Here is a 19,186-nt window from a genome sequence, read left to right as displayed (position 1 = left end):
AGAATGAGCCGCGTGGGTAGTGAGTGAGCAAAGCCTGGATTTGGGCCTTAGAAGAGATGCCCCAGCATGCGCAGCTGGGCAAACCCCTCCAAGGAGCCCAGGTAGCCTGTCAGGAGACTCAGGGAGGCATCAGCAGGAGGAGCCATCTCCAGGCTGGATGCCTTTGTGAATCACACAGACGTCCTGGTCCAGTGCAGCCTTTGGCTCAGCCAGAAAAGATCTGGAATGCCCAATGCCTTTACATTTGTTTAAGAACACTACCTGGGAAAGAGGGAGGTTTGGAATTAAAGTGAATTTTCACAATGCTAAATTTGCTCCCTAATTTTAGACTAGATGGAAGATGAATGAAAGTAATTAAGCAAAGAATGTGTATCAAGGAGCCAAGCATTTAATGAAAAAGCCAGTGGTAGAAAGTATCAATATTTGCCTTTCAGAGCAAACATCTCAGAGGAAATGTTTGGAGCAAGATGGGAGAGGCATTGAGCTCAGCAAGCAGAGTGTGAACAGCCCTACCGGAACCGCGGCCCGGCTCCTTCATCAGTCTCTATTTGCTGGTTAGGAACTTGATGGATGAAGCCACTGCTAGCAAAGCTGCTGTCTCTCCTCTTTGTGCTGCCCCATTAAGGTGAGTTGGATGTAACCTTGGAGAGTAGATTCTAAAGGGCATGTGCTGATCGATGCTCCCAATTCAACTACCTGACAGCCAGGGCCAGGGAAACCCTTCAACTGCTCACGTGTCAATGCCTGCTTACATCCTCTCCTGAATGTAAGAAAGGGGTGCTGGAATTAACAATGACATCAGGAGACTTCCAAGTGTTCTTTTATGTTTTTGGAGCAAATTATTGGCTGTAAGAGCAATGAAAAAAAAAAAAAAACACCATTAAGAAGATTAATGAAAGTGCCTGGTAATAATTAGGCTGCAGTAGTACAGAGCACTGAGGATTGTAGCCCTTTTAAACACCTCTTACTTGATGCCTGAAATTATTTAATTTCATAAATTGGACTAGGAGAAATGAACCTTCAAAAGATGGGTGATTTTCTTTGATATTTATGTTGGTAAGGTTTGTGTTTGGCACATAATTTAACAAATCTTGATTGATTGTCTACCATGCTATGTGCTGTTGCTTCAGGATGAACACTTTAAAGTCATCATTCTTGCAAAACTTATTTTAGCAGGAGAGAGAGAACCTTAAATAGTTAATTTCAATCAAAGAGAGTCAGTGATAGGGTGGAGGTAAGCAGTGAAAGATGAAATGCTAGGAGAGAGCAGAGAGGGGCAGACGATAGGTAAGCTGGAGTCTAACCTCTGAAGAAGGAAGCAAATAGCATTCTGGGCAGTGTGTGTGTATAGGGGGGTGGATGGGACCACAAGCAGTATGTTATTTATGCAGCCTAAAGTGCAAGTCAGGAAGTGATGGGATTTGGCGATGAAGGTCTAGGAAGGGGTGTCTCTCTGAGGGCTCCCTATGCCAAGTTTGGATCCTTCTTGGTACATCAGAGGATTTTAAAATTTATTTGCACTGGAATCATTTAGAACCTGACAAACACTATCTCACCCAGGTGATCAAGGTCAATATCAACAGTGGAAAATCATGTTGGTAGTATGTGCCTTTGATATGATGTGTTGGAAATGGCACTTTGCCTCTGTGGTCTTCTTCCCCCCACACCTATAACCCCTGTCTAATCGTGAGAAAACACCAGACAAATGCAAATTGAGGGATATTCTACAAAACACCTGACCAGTACTCCTCAAAACTGTCAAGATCATCAAAAACATGAAAAAAAAGAGAATCATTTAGTATTTTGCCACTGAAATTGTGGTCCCCAGATCAGCAACCTTTGTACAGTAAAGTTTGAGAAGCACTCACCTAGAGAGCTTGTTGAAACACGAAGATTCTTCGATTCTCAGAGTTTGGTTTGCTAGAACTGGGGTGAGGTTGTGGAGCCTGCTTTTCTAATTAGCATCCCACGTAATTCTATGGCAGGTAGACCAGGATTTTAGAAAACCTATGCCCAGGCCTTACTAGACCAATTACATCAGAATCTCTGAGGATGAAATCACCCTGGGTGAGGCATAGGTACAACTGAGAAGCACTGGATTAGAAGGTCATGTGCAGGGAAGTGGGAGGGTCAGATTTCCATTTTTGATCTCTTTACTTTTTCTAGTCTTTCACATCTATTATCTCAACATTCCTTGATGCTTTGCACATATGATATTGTGATTTATAATAAGAAACATATATTTGGTCTTTATCCACTGTTCCTGGCACACAGCTCCTAAGACTCTTGTAATTTGCTATACGGGAGCCGTAGGGGCATCTTTTTAAATAATATTTAGTTTTGTTCCTAGTTTCTGAAATAGCTCCTGAGAGATAAGGGTGAAATGGGTGTCTTTTATTATTCATAGCAAGCCCCTTTCAATCACACCTGAGTTTATGTTAATGAGGTGACTTTTGGAGAGCCCCTAGGGATGGGGGCTGGTTGCCAGGGGAACCAAACCTGTGATTAGAGGGTTAGAATTTTCAGCCCCACTCCCAACCTCTTGGGAGCGGAGAGGGGCTGGTCATTGACTTAGCCACCAATGACCAGTAATTTAATCAATCACGCCAATGTAATAAGGTCTCTATAAAAATCCCAAAAGGAGAGGCTCAGAGTTTCCAGGTTGGTGAACACGTGGAGGTGCTGGTGAAACCGGTAAACAGTTAGCCATTGATGATAGGTAGCTAGTAACTACAAGTTTTTTTTGCAATTACTAATTATAGCTTTTAGTTGTTTGCCCACCCATTGTTAACTGTGCTGCTTAGGCCATATACTGACTCCCACTAAGTTCCCTATAGATAACTTCTCCCTGGTGCCTGGGTCACCATAGTAATGGATGTTTGAGCTGTTTTCCAAGAATTAGGACCCGTTGTCCAGTTCAGGCTGGTTGAGACCACCAACTCATCAATTGGGCCCACGCAGATGCCCCATAAGTGACCTTTCTGATGTCAAGGAGCTAAAAACTCCACCCTTACATCATGGTAACACCGCCGTTTTGTGAGCATGCATCCTATGAAGAGCCATGAAGCTTGACTACGCTGGTGCAGATCATCAATTACCTCACTTTTCCTTACCTCCAATCATCTATTCCTGCCCTTCAGACCACCCTGTCCTCTTATCCCATAAATATCCCTGTGTCCCCATTTTTGGGGAGCTGATCTAAGATTGATTCTTCCGCTTCCTTGCTCGGCTGCATTGTGATTAAAACTCTCTCTGTGGCAATCTCGTCATCTCAGTGATTGGCTTTCTGGGCCATGGGCAAAAACAAACCTGGTTTGGTAACACTGGAAGCGTGGCTCCACCTCCCTTCCCACATTCCTTCCATTTGGCTGTTCTTCAATTATATCCTTTCATAATAAACCAGTAATCTAGTAAATAAAATGCCTGAGTTCTGTGAGTCTCTCTAGCAAATTAATTAAACCTAAGGAGGGAGTGCTGGGAACCTTCAATTTATAGCCAGTCAGTCAGAAGCACAGGTAACACCCGGATTTGCCATTGGTGTATAAAGTGGAGGTGGGGTGGGGGGCAGTCTTGTAGGACTGAGCCCTTCACCTCTGGGGTCTATACTAACTCCAAGTACATAATGTTAGAATTGAGTCAAATTGTAGGACACCTAACTGGTATCACAGGATTGCTTGATGTGGGAAGAACTCCCACACATTTAGTGACCAGAAGTGTCAGAAGTGAAGTAGTGTTATAGTACAGTATTGAAAGTAGAGAAAACACACAGGAGACTCATGGGAAGAGTTTTCCTTACCAGTGCGGAAATAATTCTATCAGCTTGCAAAATCTTGCCAGAAAACTTACTCGTTATAAGGTCATCAATTAGCTTCAAATGGTGATTTGACATACCACCATCATCCGCAGTAATTCTAATTCTAAATAGAGATACAGGGGATAGCTCTGGGAAAAACTGGAAAGTATTTCTGGGCCTCCTATTACAGACATGTTAGACCACTTGTCTTTTATATTCTCCAACTGAGGTATTATGAGTAGAATTCAATCCGCCTCTGGTACCAGTCCCGTCCTTGCCAAGTCTGTGTGATTGCGGATAAGATTAACTCCTGACTTCAGTTTATTCATCTCTAATTGACTTCACTTAATTCATCTCTAAAATGGGAATAACAAAACTTTACCACATTGTGTGGCTGTGAGAACAAAATGAAACAGTACCTGAGAAAGTACATTATTAACTATACAGTTCCCATAAAAGCAAGAATTCTGAGTGTTATTGTATGAAACAAGCAAAGCTCAAAAACCCTATACAAAAGTTTTAACTCTGACAAATATAATCTTGATATTAAGAATTAAGATAAGCACACATGCTTATAATGTGTCTGGCACTGTGCTAAGAACTGTGCTCTCTTTTAGTACTCTTTTAGACTTCTTCCAGTCCTCATCATGATCTAATTAGGCAGTTCTTTTCATCATTCCAGTTTTAATGAGAATGTAAGGAGCTCACCCATGCTCACCCAGCTGGGAAGTGGTGGAATGAGGATTTGCATCCAACTCTATATGATTCCTAATCCTACACGTGTTTAAGCAATTTGCTCTATTGTCTCCTTGGGTTTCATTTGAATTTAAGCTTTTTGTTGGGAATGTGTATACATCATAATATGATCCTTCACAAGATAAATCTTGAAGGGTAGTCCAGCTTAACACTGGCTAAAACAAGAGCTTAGTCCATAAACTCTATACCCAAGGACCTGAAAGGCAACTCTGAACACAGAAAGTCTGGCTAGGATCTGAGACCAGAAGTCTATAAAGATAAGCAAAAGTCAGGGACAGATGTCCATTGCTGCCCACTCTGGCTGATGATAAGTAATCTAAAAGCAACGACTATGCTATTTAATTCATCCAGGTACATTTACAGACAGACTTACTGGCTGACCCTGAATGTTGGCAGGGAAACTAGAGTTTCAAGGAGTAGAGGCCCATTAGCAGCCATGGAGCATAGCCTCAAAGGCAGCAGCCAGCCAGGAACAGATGGTGAGGGCAGGGAGGGAAGAGCTTGCCCATTCCCAGGAAGCACACAGAGGCTCTGACAGCAGGCCCCAAGAAAAACAGCAAGATTCTAGGGACCGACCACCCAGGAGGTAGGTGGAGGTAGTCAACTAGACGAATTGCACTAACATTCCCACGTGGGGAGAAATGGATTGTTCAATTTGCACACCACTTCTTCAGACTGCAACCCAGAGAGATGCTTGAGCAACTCAGTTTCTGTCCCTGGGAGCAACACAGCAATCTACTTATGGCTCTGTGGGTAACAGCTGGTGCACCTGGGCCTCTTTGTCATAGCAACATGACACATGTTCTCCCGGCCACCCTGGGAAGTAAGTAGGGCAGCTGCTTTTCCCATGTTAATTAATCAGTCAACAAATCTATGCATTCCAACCGAGCCACTGCCACGTTGGTGGTGTGCAGTGGCTCTCACACTCTGGTGTGCATCAGAGCCACCTGACAGCTTGTTAAAACTTTGTTGAGCCTCACCCCTAGAGTATCTGGCTCAGTAGATGGAAGTGGGGCCTGAGAATTTGCATTTGCATTTCTTCCCAGGGATGCTGATGCTGCTGGTCTGGAGACCACACTTTGAGAATCACTGGTGTAGTAGCTACTGTTTTGCACTGCCGGGATCCCCTGTGGGACCGAAAGACTTTTCTTCCAGCTTATGGGGATGCTGCTGGCTACAGCTGTTGTCTCTTAGCTGTCAGCCCCTCTGGGAATTGCCCACAGCTGAGGAGAGCCTCCTGGCCTAAGGTCATACCCTTTGCCAGGTCTGCATACAATGATTGATAGACACAGGGGTGTAAAAGGGCCCCTCACCCCAGGGTGAGGACTCAGAAGGGCCATCTCAGTGTCAGAGTCCCTGAGAGGTTGACTAGCACCCTTGTCATGGCTGTACTGCAGCTCAACTTTTCCCTCTGCTTACATCTCTGGCCGCGTAGGAGCTGCCCTTTGACCACCATCAGGAAAGAACAAAAACTGAGCTTGGTTCATGGATAGGTTTGCTTGGTGGGAGGCAGTAAGATAAAAATCAAGCACAGCTGCAGGACTCCCACCCAGGGTTACCTTGAAACACAGTCGCGAGGGGAAATCCTCCCCATGGGCAGCGTCCGTTGACAAGAGCAAGTTACACAGCTAAGCCCCGAGTCAGTGGGGCCGGGCTGTAGACTCCGCTTCTATGGGAGGCACTCAAAGCTACACAGCAAAGGCAGGTGCATGGTTCTATTAAAGGACAGTAGTGAAGAACTGGGAACAATAATCCAATCTATTGCAGGTTGAGTGGACAGTACAGATACGTAAACATTTTTAATAGGAAGCATGACAACGTGGATTTATAGAGGGTATTACAGGGGCACAGGGAAAGGGCGTTTACCCCAGTCTGGAGTGAGTAGTAGGATAAGGAAAGCTTCTGGTAGGAAGTCATGCCTGAAATAAAAGAACAGGATACTCCAGGCAAATCAAGGTGGAGGATGGAGATCTGGAGAGTGTCAGAGACGAGGTCAGAAAAATAGGGAGATGGCTAGGTCGTGCTATATGTTGAAGGCCTCAACAAGGAATTTGAAATTTATTGGAGAGCTACTGAGAGGTGTTAAGCAAGGTTCATGACCAGATACAGGTTTAAAAATAATTATTCTGACAGCAAGGTGGCGGGTGGTGTGGAGAGGAAACACATGTGAGGAAACAGAAATGAATTTGCAAGCCCTAGAAATGATCCAGGTAAGATGCTGAGAGCAGTAGACTGTCACCCTTAAGAGCTCAGGCTTTCTGAGACAGACTGGGTCTGAATCCTGGCTCTGCCATCAAGGTTGTAGGACCGTGGAAAAGTTACTTGGCCTCACTAAACTTCGATTTCCTCATCTACAAAATGAGTATAATAACAGCACCTACTGATAGGGTTTTTGTGAGGTTAATCAGAAAATGCCTAGGAGGGGACTGTTCAGTGTCTGGAGCTAATAAACCCCCGAGTGTTAACTGTCATTATTATTCCTGGGGTGGAATAATGTGGAAGTAGAGGGCGTGAGAGGGGGGAAATTGCCACCCACGGCTGAAGTACTGAAAAGGGAGGCTAGAGGATCATCCTGAGTGTAGTGTAAGCACCTGACAGTTAGCTGTTTTGACTGTAATGCAAATGCCTGACATCAAGCTTTTGATTGCAGAGGCATCCACTTCAAAGGCATCTATCTCGAATAAACACATTGCCAGCTACAAAACTAGATAAAGAGCCAGGCCACCCGACTCACTCTCGAGGTTCCCATTTTTTGGAGAGCTCTTGTTGACTCAGATAACTGACCATTTGACCCTTTGCTTTTCCCATCCTGCTCTTTAATTCCTGCTCTTATGTTTTAAATTCCCCAACAAAGAATGAACCTGCAAAACCCTAGGCACCCCCCTTTCACCTCCAATAAAATCAGAAACCCAGGTCCACCCTCTCTCTCTCTCTACTCGTGACCTTGCTGTGTGGCCCGGGACATGCTGTGTATTCTCCAGGACTTGTGAGTAATAAACCTTGCCTTTTCAAAATTCCCTGATGGTTGTTGCTGAGGTGCGTCTTGCAGTCATAGTAAGAACCACAAGGGCCAGTTCAGCCACAGCATCGGGGAAATATCTGTGGGGCTGGCCACAAATAGTACTAGCACGGGCCCAGGTGAGTGCCCGGGCATTTCCAGCCCATAGCATCACTATCTGGAGGCTGAGACTGACACAAGAGTGAGTATGGAGGTACAGTTGGTTCAGGCCCATAACCTGGCTCTGCTTTTAGGAACATTCATCCCCTGATTCAGTAAATATATCCTGAGCATGTACTCTGTGCCATGCAGTGGGATCTAGCTATGACATGTGCAAGAACACAAGACTCTTGGTGCTAAGTGGTTTCTTCTCAAGGATCGTGGCCTTGTAAAGTTACTCTAGGCTGAGAGCACTGATGTTGCAATGTCTTCATTTCCATTCTGTGGGAACTTTACTATCCCAGTTCATGCCTTCTGGACAGTTCACACAGAAAAGTTAATATAAATATATTTCTTCCTCCTTTAAAAATTACTTGTGGGAGGGTTGTGACTATCTGAGCATGTAAAGGTATTGCTTGGGATTCAAATCCTTTCAGCTGTTTGTACTCAGGGACTCTTCAAATCTTAAAAGCAACTGTGGAAGTAATAGCAAATAAGTGACCTGCTATTGATCTACATGCATTTGCAAAGTCCAGTTAGTTTAAATTCTTCATTGCTCGCTTAGTATAATTCCAAGTGGTTTTTGCATGCTGTACATGCAGGTAGATTGTTGTTTCTTGACTATTGGGATTTATAGAAAATAAATAGGCTGACGATCTAAAGCAAAACCGTTCTTATGTTAGGAGGGTTTCTTATCATACATCTGCATATTTGGTTCTGTAATCTTTCCTCTGGAGCCAAGTATGGCTCTCTCTGCTGGTGTAAGTATGGGTTGCTTTATCTGCACTACAGGAATCTATGTGAGGTTAATGATATCAAATTTAATTGTACTCACTAAAACCCTTCAGTTACCATGTTACTTGTCGGTGACAATACATAATTGTTACAACAATTCTGTAACCAATAAGCTGGCTGGAAATCTGTAAAGCAGATTATATCTACACACTGGGCCCAGCTTTGCTTCCTGGAGAGGAAGGGGTGTGGGAGACTAAGGGTGCATTGGAACTTCTTTCATCTCTGCACACACCATTCTTTCTGTCCAAATGGTCATCCCAGCCTCCGTGTCCAGCTTTTTAAATCCTGGCTACCCTCAAAGCACAGCTCTAGTCCCTACATCCCCGTGCAGATTTCTGTGCTTCATTCTCTTTCTACCACACAGTCTGTCTGTTAGACTATCTCTATGCTGGAGGGGGGAAGGTATGGAGGCAGGGCTGGAGGCCGGTGTGAAATAAAGACCAACCAATGAAAACAGGCATTGGCTGTTTATTCAGAGCTTGCGATAGCAAGGGAGTCAGCCTCCATCACTTGCATTTTGGCAGAGACACAAAGGCAGCAGAGGAGTGGGGAAGCTTTAGAATGGAAAAGGGAAGGCTCTAGGTGTGCCCTGATTGGAGGCTGTTGTCATGAGGAGCTGTAGCTGGGCTAATTAGAAGCCGGGCATCCTGGTGATTGGTTAGGGTACATATTTGGTGTTCTCTGATTGGTCCTAAGTTGGAAGTAGAGACAAAAAATAGGGAAGCTGTCAGTTATTGATCAAGTCCTGGCTGTTTTGGGGCCAATTGTTACAGAGGTTATTGTAAGCTTCCTGGACTGTTGCTAGAGATAGTGGTCTGACATCCTACAAGTCTGACTTACAGATAGCAGGCTGGCTTTCTGGGCTGGTTACTATGGATGGTAGGTTGGTTCCCTGGACTGGTTGCTGCAGATTGTGGGGCAGAGTTCTATTTTTACATATGGTCTTGCCATTGTCCATTTGTATATTCAGTCTCTGACCAGGCAGAAACCTCATATAATGGTCCAAGTGAGTTCCTGAGGTCAGTGGGAATAGAGAGGAAAGAACAAAAGGACAGAATTTGGTAACGGGTGGGGGTGGTGGTGGTGGTGAGGGAAGACTTCAAAGACCAGAATAGTGATGAGAACTCTACTGCCACCAGACTGCCTGGATGTCAGTCCCAGCTCTGCCACTCACCTATTGAACATGAGGATAATAAGAGTACCTACCTCGTAGTGTACTAGTATTTGTTAAATGTAAATTAAATTGGTTATTATATGTATAGTGATTAGAATATTTCCTGACCCAAAGTAAGTGTTAGCTATTCTTATTACCCTGGGACAGGGTGATGTCCTTACTTGACAACCTATCAGGAGGAAGAGAAGGCTTTGAAGCAAACTTTGGACAAGTTTGGACCTCTAGGTGGTGCTCAGGAGCAAGATTGGTTTTTCCCTTGACCTTCGTACTCCCAAGGGCACCACAGTGTGAGTACTAGCTAAGGACTGAACGTTTGTGTCCCCTCAAAACTCGTACTTTCAAGCCCTAATCCTCTATGTGATGGTGTTAGGAGGAGGGGCCTTTGCGAGGTATTTCGCTTACATGAGGTCATGAAGGTGGGGTTCCCATGGTGGGATTAGTGCCCTTATAGAAGAGACCAGAGAGCTTGCTCTCTCTCTCTCTGAGTACACGTGCTGAGGAAAGGCCATATGCTTTCCTCATAAAGATGGCTATCTGTAAACCAGGAAATGTGTTCTCAACAAACACCGGAATCTGCTGGCACCTTGATCTTGGACTTCTCAGCCTCCAGAACTGTGATAAATAAATGTTTGTTTTTTGTCACCCAGTCTATGGTATTTTGTTATAGCAGCATGAAGTAAGACAGTACTTCCTCCTGTTTTGGTTAAGCCATCTCCTTTAATTTGTAATGGTTATTGTAGGGTCTGTTTTTTTTCCCTTCCCCCAAGGAATTAGTACTACTATCTCTCAGGCAAATAGCATTATTGGTCTGAAAAATTAAATTACCAGAGGGATGAGTAAAATGTAAAATCAGTGAAAAAAAGATGTCAATTTTAGTCATAAACATATTTTATATGCGTTTAGTGCTTTATAGCTTACAAATCATTTTCTGTTGATAGTAATCTCAGGCAAATAAAAGTAATTATTTTTGACTGCTAAGGAATGCAGGGCATGTGTACTAAATTACAAATTCCTTCAACTCCCTCAGATACCTGGCTTTCAGTTAATTAGCATCCCAGCACTTTAAATTTACACTGTTGTTGTTCACTGCCATTCCTAGGTGGAGACTGATTTAGTTTCCAAGCATGACTCATAAGCATATATTAATGCTAATGAGTTATTTACTAGGCTTGAATCTTATGAAAACATTTTGTCTACCCTATATTTATTTGTTTACATAAGGTCTACTTTAAAAATCTTTCCATTGATGAAGTGAAAGGCAAAGAGCCTGGGGAAACATGTACTTTCTTAAAGTACCATCTTCTAGCCTGCTACCATTTTACTGCAGATAAGGAAAAGAAAAGGATGGAGTAAAACTCAAAGAGAATCTTAAAATTCAAACCCCTTTTTATCCATGTGAATTGAGTCTTTTGTATAAAAGAAATTCAAGCATCCTGATCATTTATTCCATGCACGTATGGATGAACTGTCATCCACTGTATGGATAGCCTTGCTCGAAAGATAAACAAACATTAAATGCTAGCTGAAGTGTCATTAATTTTCCCAGCAGTCATAAACATACATTAAAGATGTAATGAGCAGGAATTTGTTTTACCATCACTATGTAAAACAAGAAAGATGGACCACTTAAAAATGAGTTTAAATACCTACTGGATAAAGGCCAAAATAGGCTCTGCTTTTCCTTTGGAATTTCTGTGTTAGGCTAAAGAACACGTAGCAACTAACCATTCAATTTGCTTTGCTACTGACAAAAGGGAAGCAAGCAAAATTCTAAAATCATGGCGATTTAACACATTTGCAGAAATGCATCATGTTCTTATATTTCTTAAAAAATAATTCAATGCAACTGTGACTTGAAACTGCCACATTTTCCAGAATTTTTGCCAATGACAGTTAACTTGCCAGGCTATTTCGCTAAAGGAGCTTGACATCCTACATCTCTGGATCCTCACCCAGCCATTCGGAGCTGCTGCTTCTATGATTAATTAAAAAGACACTTTCAGCAAGGACACTTTCCTAATTAAAAAGAAATTTCCTGTCAAATGAGTTCTTCTCTTTTCATTTACAGATATGACAAAATCCTTAGATGTTAGCCTGTATGTGCAGGTATCTTAATAACAAGGCAAATAAATATTAGTTGAATCACCAGCTGATTATTTCATGGATACCAGTGAAATTAGCTGATTCTAGATGGATTTAAATTTCCAACTGCATAATCATCAGGGTGCCTTACTTTGCTTAACAATAAGAAAAACACGAATATTGATGGAGTTGCTAACTCTGGCTGAAAAGAATAGCTTAGCTTTGTCACCCTTTGGTATTTTGTCCCAAATTTGTAAAATTTGCTCTTTTATTTCAAAAAATGACTTGTCTTACCCATAGTCACCCACGTCTCTGATTAAACCCGGTAGATATTTGCAATTTTCAAAGAGTCACAACTCTTTCTTCTCCATGAGTTTCCAGACTCAGTTCTTTCTTTTCTTGTGAATTTTCTTCTGCAGTCTGTCTTTTGGCCCACAGTGGATGAGAGGAAAAAGAACTGGAGATAAGACTCAAACAAATCTATTTTGTGAGTTGTTATGGACTGAATATTTGTGTCCTTTCAAAATGCATATGTTGAAATCCTAACCCCCTAGGTGATGGCTTTAGGAGATGGGGCCCCTATTGTCATGGTTAGGTCATGAGAATGAGCCCTTATGAACAGGATTAAGGCCCTTACAAAAGAGGCCCCAGAAAGACCCCTCGTCCCTTCCCTCCACCATGTGAGATTACAGGGAAAAGACAGCAGTAACAAGACACTGGTTACTTTCACCAGACACTGAATTGGCCAAATCTCCTGGCACCTTGATCTTGGATGTCCAAGCCTCCAGAACCGTGAGAAATAAATTTTTGTTGTTTGTAAGCCACCCAGCCTCTGGCTTTTTGTTATAGCCCAGATGGACTAAGATGTGAGTTGAGAAGAGCTCTGGGCTGCTTGAGTTTTGCATTCCCAGTCTCTCCAGCTTCAGGTTCCATGTAAAATGAGAGAGCTTAGCATACACAGGAAGTCCCACTCGGGCGCACTGGAGTTTAGTGAGTGTGCACAGCTTTATCAGGCTTTCTATTAGACGTGTTCAGCCAAGCTTGAATTCAATAGAAGGAGTTTCTGATATAGTCTGATGCACAATTGAAATTTAGAAAATTTAAGCTTCACAAAAATGATGGCATAGGACCTGCTTCTACAAAATGAATGCTAATGACTGACAGCAGCTCTGATTATTAAATTTTGTGAGTCATGGAGCTGAGCTTCCATCTAAATGTATTTTTTCATTTACTTTGATGACTGTTATTTTACATATATATATATATAGTGTGTGTGTGCATGCGCGTGTGCGATCCAAAAGAATAATATTCAACCTCACCCAGGGTCCTTTGCCATAAAGGAAGGGGTAAAAATGGTCAAAAATCTGGGTAAATAATAGGGGATGTGGATTAGTGAAATTAGTGGATTAGTGACCAGTGTTTTATTCTCCCTTATCAGTAAACAAGAGCTCAGTGCAAATACCTTTCTCTTTCTTTAGAAGAGGTAGCTTGCTCAGGTAGCAAGCAAGAACCAAGACCCTGTGACAGTATGGCAAAGTGGTGACACAGGCTCTATACACAGCAGACCAGAGTTTGAATCCCACCACAGCCTCAAATTAGCTGTGGGTCCTTGGGCCAGTAACTTAACCTTGCCATGCTTCAGTTTTCTGACCTTATCTGGAAAATGGGAATATGAAAATACCTACCTTTAAGATAGTTCTGAGTATTAAATGAGATATTACTGCATAAGTAAGCAACGAACAGATTGCATAAGAGTAAGCAACCTACAAATATTTGTTTTTAAAAAGTGGATTCCAATCCTTATGTTCTAGGAAACATCTGTCTTATAAACAGCTTATAATTATTGCATCTTCTCATGACTGGCAGTCTAGGTTGGAGGGTGCCCCACACTTGCTGCAAGAGTGACATGAGAGCCCCAGTGAAGGTCTTGGAATTTAGAGGGTGAACATTATTTGTGTGTGACCATTATTTCCCAGGGAGCAACAAGCCAGGCAGCAGTTGACTGATTCCTTAGCTTCTCCGGAAAAGGAGAGAAGTACAAAGGGTGGTCTTTTGTGTCAGTTTTCTGGCGGGAGGCCCTCACCAGGAATGCCACAGCCATGGAGAATCAAGCTGATCAGGGCCCAGTAAAATGCTAGGCCACCTAACTTTCTTCCAATTGCCTTATTAGTCCCTGCATAATGAATCAGTCCAACCGATGATAAAGTCTCCTTTCTCGAGTTTTAAAATATGCTGAAATAAACAAAGGGAGAAAAGCAAATAGCTACTCTCAGGCTCTTCAACCTGCAGCAGCTTTTAGGGCTTTCCAAATTCTTTAAAAATGTTAATTGACAAATTGCTTTTACTTATCATCTGTCCAAGCAGTCTTGAAGTCACACAGCAAAGGTGTACTCCTTTGACCTGATACAGAAAGATACAGAAATAGCACAATCAGTAAATTCGTGGCAGAGAGAAGAACATGTTTTGCTTCCCAGTCCTTTCTGGTAGGCACCAAAGACTACTTCCCATGAGAATAGACGGTATCTACTCTCCTATTTGGACAAGAAGAAGATTGCATTTAGACCATTAGATAATAGTGCTTTCAGCATGCACACACGCTCCCACTCGCCACTCCGGAGACTCATAACTCATCTGGATTATTTGTTCTTGGAAAAAACTAAGCACAGAAAGGCAGCAGACATATCACAGGGACATGGATAAATACACCTAATTATAGACTCAGCTAATAGCATGACATGAATTGCTGTTTCTGAAAATGATCTGACAGCTAGTGAAAGCTCCCCTGGCACCGGCCTCGCCTGTCTGTTAGGAAATAGTGCCCTGCAAGGAGCACTCACTGCCATGACACTCTCCCCAGCTGGGTGTGCGGCTCTGTGCTTCAATGTCTTTCCCTTTGCTTTGCTCATGAAAATGAGTTCCATTCTTCAAATCACTTCTCTTTTTTATGAATTGAACATAGCTGCTGGCATCCTCATGCTTTCCTGGGTATTGTTGATGTTTCTGAGTTTACTTAGTTAACAGCTAAAACCCAGTGGACACAGGCTGAAGGCATAGTCTCATAGATCTAAAGCCCCTGCTCACCTCAAAGGAGAACTTGCAGATCCGCTCAGCAGCATCTCCTGCCACAGACGCCTCTTTGTCTTTTATTTGTTTGACCTGACCCTCACAGTTCATTTAGATCAAATCAAACATTAATTCATGCCAAAATTCCCTGTGTCTAGTGATTACCAAGCGAACATTTATTTGTCTTCTCTCTGGATTTTATTTTATAGCACTGGGACCGACAATGAGATTTACAAAGCACCAATCCTGTCCAGAAAAAAAGGTAAAGGATTTTAGTGCTTGATCTGGGACCTGGTATGTGTGGTGGATGTACACACGTATAGGATTTTTCACAAATGTGAAATGGGTTCTCAGCCTCTGGTTGAGTTTACTTGGGAAAGAGTCTCTCTTAAAATATTTAGGGATGGGCCGGCCTGGTGGTGTAGTGGTCAAGCGTGCGTGCTCCGCTGCAGCGGCCCAGGGCTGCAGGTTAGGATCCCTGGTGCCCACTGATGCACTGCTTGTCAAGCCATGCTGTGGCAGTGTCCCATATAAAGTAGAGGAAGATTGGCATGGATGTTAGCCCAGGGCCAATCTTCCTCAGCAAAAAGAGGATTGGCAACAGATGTTAGCTCTGGGCTAAACTTCCTCACAAAAAAAAATATTTAGGGATGATTTTGGAAACAAATATGGAGCATATGGAATGGAGTCGGAGTGGGGACTACATCTGTAACAGGAATAGTATTTAAACACTATTAATGTGCTTTCTTTTTGCCTACTTGAGTTCTTCACCTTAGTCTTGGTTGGCCCAAGGTATCTATCTATATGCAGGGGTGGGGCAGGGTTTGACAAATATTACAGAAAGATTGCAGAGAGAAAGCTGGAGATAATATTTAACTGTTCCCATGCAAATTAGGATTTTGCAACAGAGCCATAGCCCTGAAAACCAGGTGGCTGTCATGATAGAAAATTTGCTAAATGCCTTTATACGTTACTCCCACCCAACTTTAGTACCTCAACTGCCGTGCCTGAAAGACTCATGATGTTGGGTTTTCCTCTAGTGACAGCAGAGCCAGGAGGTCTGAAAGTTGATGACATAAAACCTTCTCAGGGTTTGGGTTTGGAGAGGGGCAGGTGCCCTAGATAAAAGATGATACCATTAATTTCCTCTTTGACAGCAAAGCCAGGAGGCCTGATAGTTCATGACATAAAACCTTCTCAGGGTTTGGGTTTGGAGAGGGGCAGCTGCCCTAGATAAGAGATGATACCATTAACTGCTCTGGAAAGATGACCTCTTAGGTTGTCCCTCTTTCAACAACGACTTACTAGGGCCACAGAGTCAGACAGAACAGAGCCCTTGAGTTTAGCTTCCCAGGCTGCTGCCAGCACCCATGGGCCATGGGTGCTGAGTTGATGGCCAGTGGATCTGCCAGTCAGCATGCCATGCCTGCAAGGTGACCCTGCAGCAGAATCAGGGCTGGACAAATGATGTAGCAGACATTCAGGTGTCTGCAGATGGCCAGAGTCAAGGAGAGGCTGCTTTATCCGGGGAGTGCTTCTGGGCCTTAACCAAGCTAAGAGAGCCCACATCATAAACTAAATCAGCCAGATTGGGGGCCAGCAGTGCCCACGAGGGATAGGAACATCACTCTGGAGACTGGAGACACCAGTCAGCATATACTCAAGGACTGCACAAGGCCAGAGGGTCTCTTTTGTGCAGTGTTTGGGAAAGGTGTAAGACTCTCTCTTACACACGATTGTACTCCATCCTAGGGAGAGAAGCCAGGAAAGGAGGAGGAGGAGGGCTATCTAAGGGACTAAGTATTTTTTTCGTGAAGTGCTTGAACGTTAGCTGAAGGGATGTACACACAAACACACAACGGATAAGATTAACTTTGAACTGGATTGGATATTTAGTTTACAGTGTTCTTGCTACCTAGTGGGTAGAGGCTTGGGAAAAATGCCAGCTGAGAGTTCTGTTAAAGAGTTTGGAAAACAGGCAGAATTATGCTCCTCATTTGCCAAAAAGATGCCACTATCTTTGGGACATGCTGAGATATCCTTCCCCTTTGCCAAATTCTAGTACCTCTGAAAGTGACTTGCTCTTTATTTCTTTAGTTTTCATCCTTTCTTTAAATTTCATTTACTTGTTTATTTTTAAAGATTCATCCTGAATCTCTTCAAGGAAAAAGAAAGCTCATATTTAGCCAAATATAAGCTGCACTGTAAATGACCCAGAATGCTCTACCGAGTTAGACCTGAGCTTGCGATCATTCAGGCTGCAATTGCTTTGCTCAGAAGAAGCTTCTGGCTGAGTTTATTTGGGAAAGAGGTTCTCTCAAAGTTTCTAGGGATGATTTTGGAAACAAGCATAGAATATGTGAGATGAGTGCTCATTTATGGAGCTTCCACAAACAGCCTCGTGTAGTCTGTTGAAAGATGACAGTGACATGTTTCCCTGATGCCTCAGAGCTGGATCTTGGGGTCCTGGTTCTCAGATACCCCTTCCCTTGGGAGGAGGCAGTTACTGAGTTCAGATCAAAGGGACCTCGGTTTGATTATTAGCTCCTTGTCTCATTGCACTGATGTCATTGAATGAGACAATGTACATAGAATTAAACCTTCCGCAAATGGAAGCTGTTATTATCGAGATCTTCATTTTTTATGTGGTAACTGAGTACTGATGAAGGGTAATTTGAGTTTTACTCCAACAGCAAATGTTGAAACTAGCAAATTTCTCTAGCCAACTTGCTTGTAAGCATCCATCCTGTCTAGGGTACTCGGGGTCCCAGGCTCAGAAATCCAGGAGAATGGCGGACTTCATATCCATACGTGAGATAAGGTGATGACAGGAAGAGTCATAATTGCTAGTGTTTGTTGAATACTTAGTACTTAGTATGGGTGAGGCAGCGTCTAAGCACTTTACAAGAACTATCTCATTTAATCTTCAGAGCGACCATATGAGTCAGGTACTTTTTATCATTCCTATTTTATAAATTAGAAAACACAGATTTGGAGATATCAAATAACTTGCTGTGGATCAGCAGCCAGGAAGTGACAATTCTGCACAAAAAGTTAGGGGACTAAAGTCAGGTGACAACTGAGCCTGACACCCAAGCAGTCAACAATCTCAGGAAAGTCAAGAAATAGTCTTCTGTCTCATGCTGGCAGGAGCCTGTTGTTTTCCTGTCCCCTTCTACTATCCTACGTGCACCAAGACCCTCCATTTAACTCCACTACAGACTAGATGTGTAGAGAAAATACAATGTCTTTATTGTGTCTACAATCTGTTCTTTCCACTGGTGAGCAAAGGACGCAGTGAACTAGGGTCCCACCCAGAAAAGCCTTCACAAATAAGATGTAGACTGGGCTAAAGGACAGGAGAAGGTAGGTTTGGGAGGGCCTGCAGGGGGCAGGAGGACTCCTGAGCTGCCAGAGAAAAGCCTACGAATCCTTGTACTTATGGGGCGAAGAAGAGAATCCTACAGGATGGATGAGGGCCAGAGAGAGAAAAGTGACAGACAGAGGAGCTTCCCTCCTGTAACCTAGGGACACCTGCGTGTATGCATTTGTGCTGTGAGTTGACACTCTGCAACCGCAGAGAGAGGAGAGATCCAGGAGGGAAGGAGCGTGTAGGATAGTTTCTATCATTTCTATAAATAACCACTCACATTTGCATATCACTTTACAGTCTAGAATATGCTTTTATATCATAATCTCACCAGATACTCCAGCAATAATTGTTCCAACCCATAGGTCGTTTTTTTGTGTGTGTGTGAGGAAGAGTAGCCCTGAGCTAACATCCGATGCCAATCCCCCTCTTTTTTTTGCTGAGGAAGACTGGCCCCGGGCTAACATCCATGCCGATCTTCCTCCACTTTATGTGGGACGCCGCCACAGCATGGCCTGACAAGCTGTGCGGTGCGCGCCTGGCATCTGAACCTGGGCCGCCAGGAGCTGAGTGCGCGCACTTCACCACTACACCACGGGCCAGCCTCCCGAAGGTCCTTTTTCTGAGTGGCGCCAGTGGAAAGCAATTAGCGTGTATATGAGACCAAGACTGTTTACATTTCATGCTTCAAAGCTAATCATCTCCCAGTAGTTCTATTTGTTCATTTGTTTTTATGTTAACTGTTCGTTGTGAATAGAATTGGGGACAACAAAGGTTACAAGCATATAAAAATATCCTCAATTACTTTAAAATGCTGATATTCATCCTTCCCTAGGCCCTGCCTGAGACAGCACTTACACAAGCCGAGGCTTTAAATGTGTCACAACACCTTGCTTTAACACGTCCTTCACTTTTATGAGGGAAGCACAAACAGACCCCAGTGAAGAGTTCTCTCACTGTTCTTCCAAGCTCTTTACAAATTCTAACAAATTTTGG

The 19,186-nt window shown here is 43.2% G+C and overlaps 1 long non-coding RNA gene across 4 annotated transcripts in view; it reads left to right on the top strand.

Moving 5' to 3' along the window:
- The window catches only part of LOC147916167 (uncharacterized), a 162,109-nt gene that overhangs the window by 31,619 nt on the left and 111,304 nt on the right, over positions 1-19,186 (top strand). For 2 of the 4 annotated variants that reach the window (XR_015553467.1, XR_015553465.1), the window contains exons 3-4: positions 435-625; positions 15,030-15,082. This is a non-coding gene — a long non-coding RNA (uncharacterized LOC147916167). The remainder of the gene's footprint in view (positions 1-434; positions 626-15,029; positions 15,083-19,186) is intronic. The other 2 variants (XR_015553469.1, XR_015553468.1) reach the window with 1 other exon arrangement.

The sequence above is a fragment of the Ceratotherium simum genome, chromosome 10, assembly GCF_057802395.1.
Source record: "Ceratotherium simum simum isolate JZ-2026a chromosome 10, ASM5780239v1, whole genome shotgun sequence".
Lineage (NCBI taxonomy): Eukaryota > Metazoa > Chordata > Mammalia > Perissodactyla > Rhinocerotidae > Ceratotherium > Ceratotherium simum.
The sequence above is the reverse complement of the archived record's forward strand: the minus strand, read 5'-3'. Positions and strand labels throughout refer to the sequence as shown.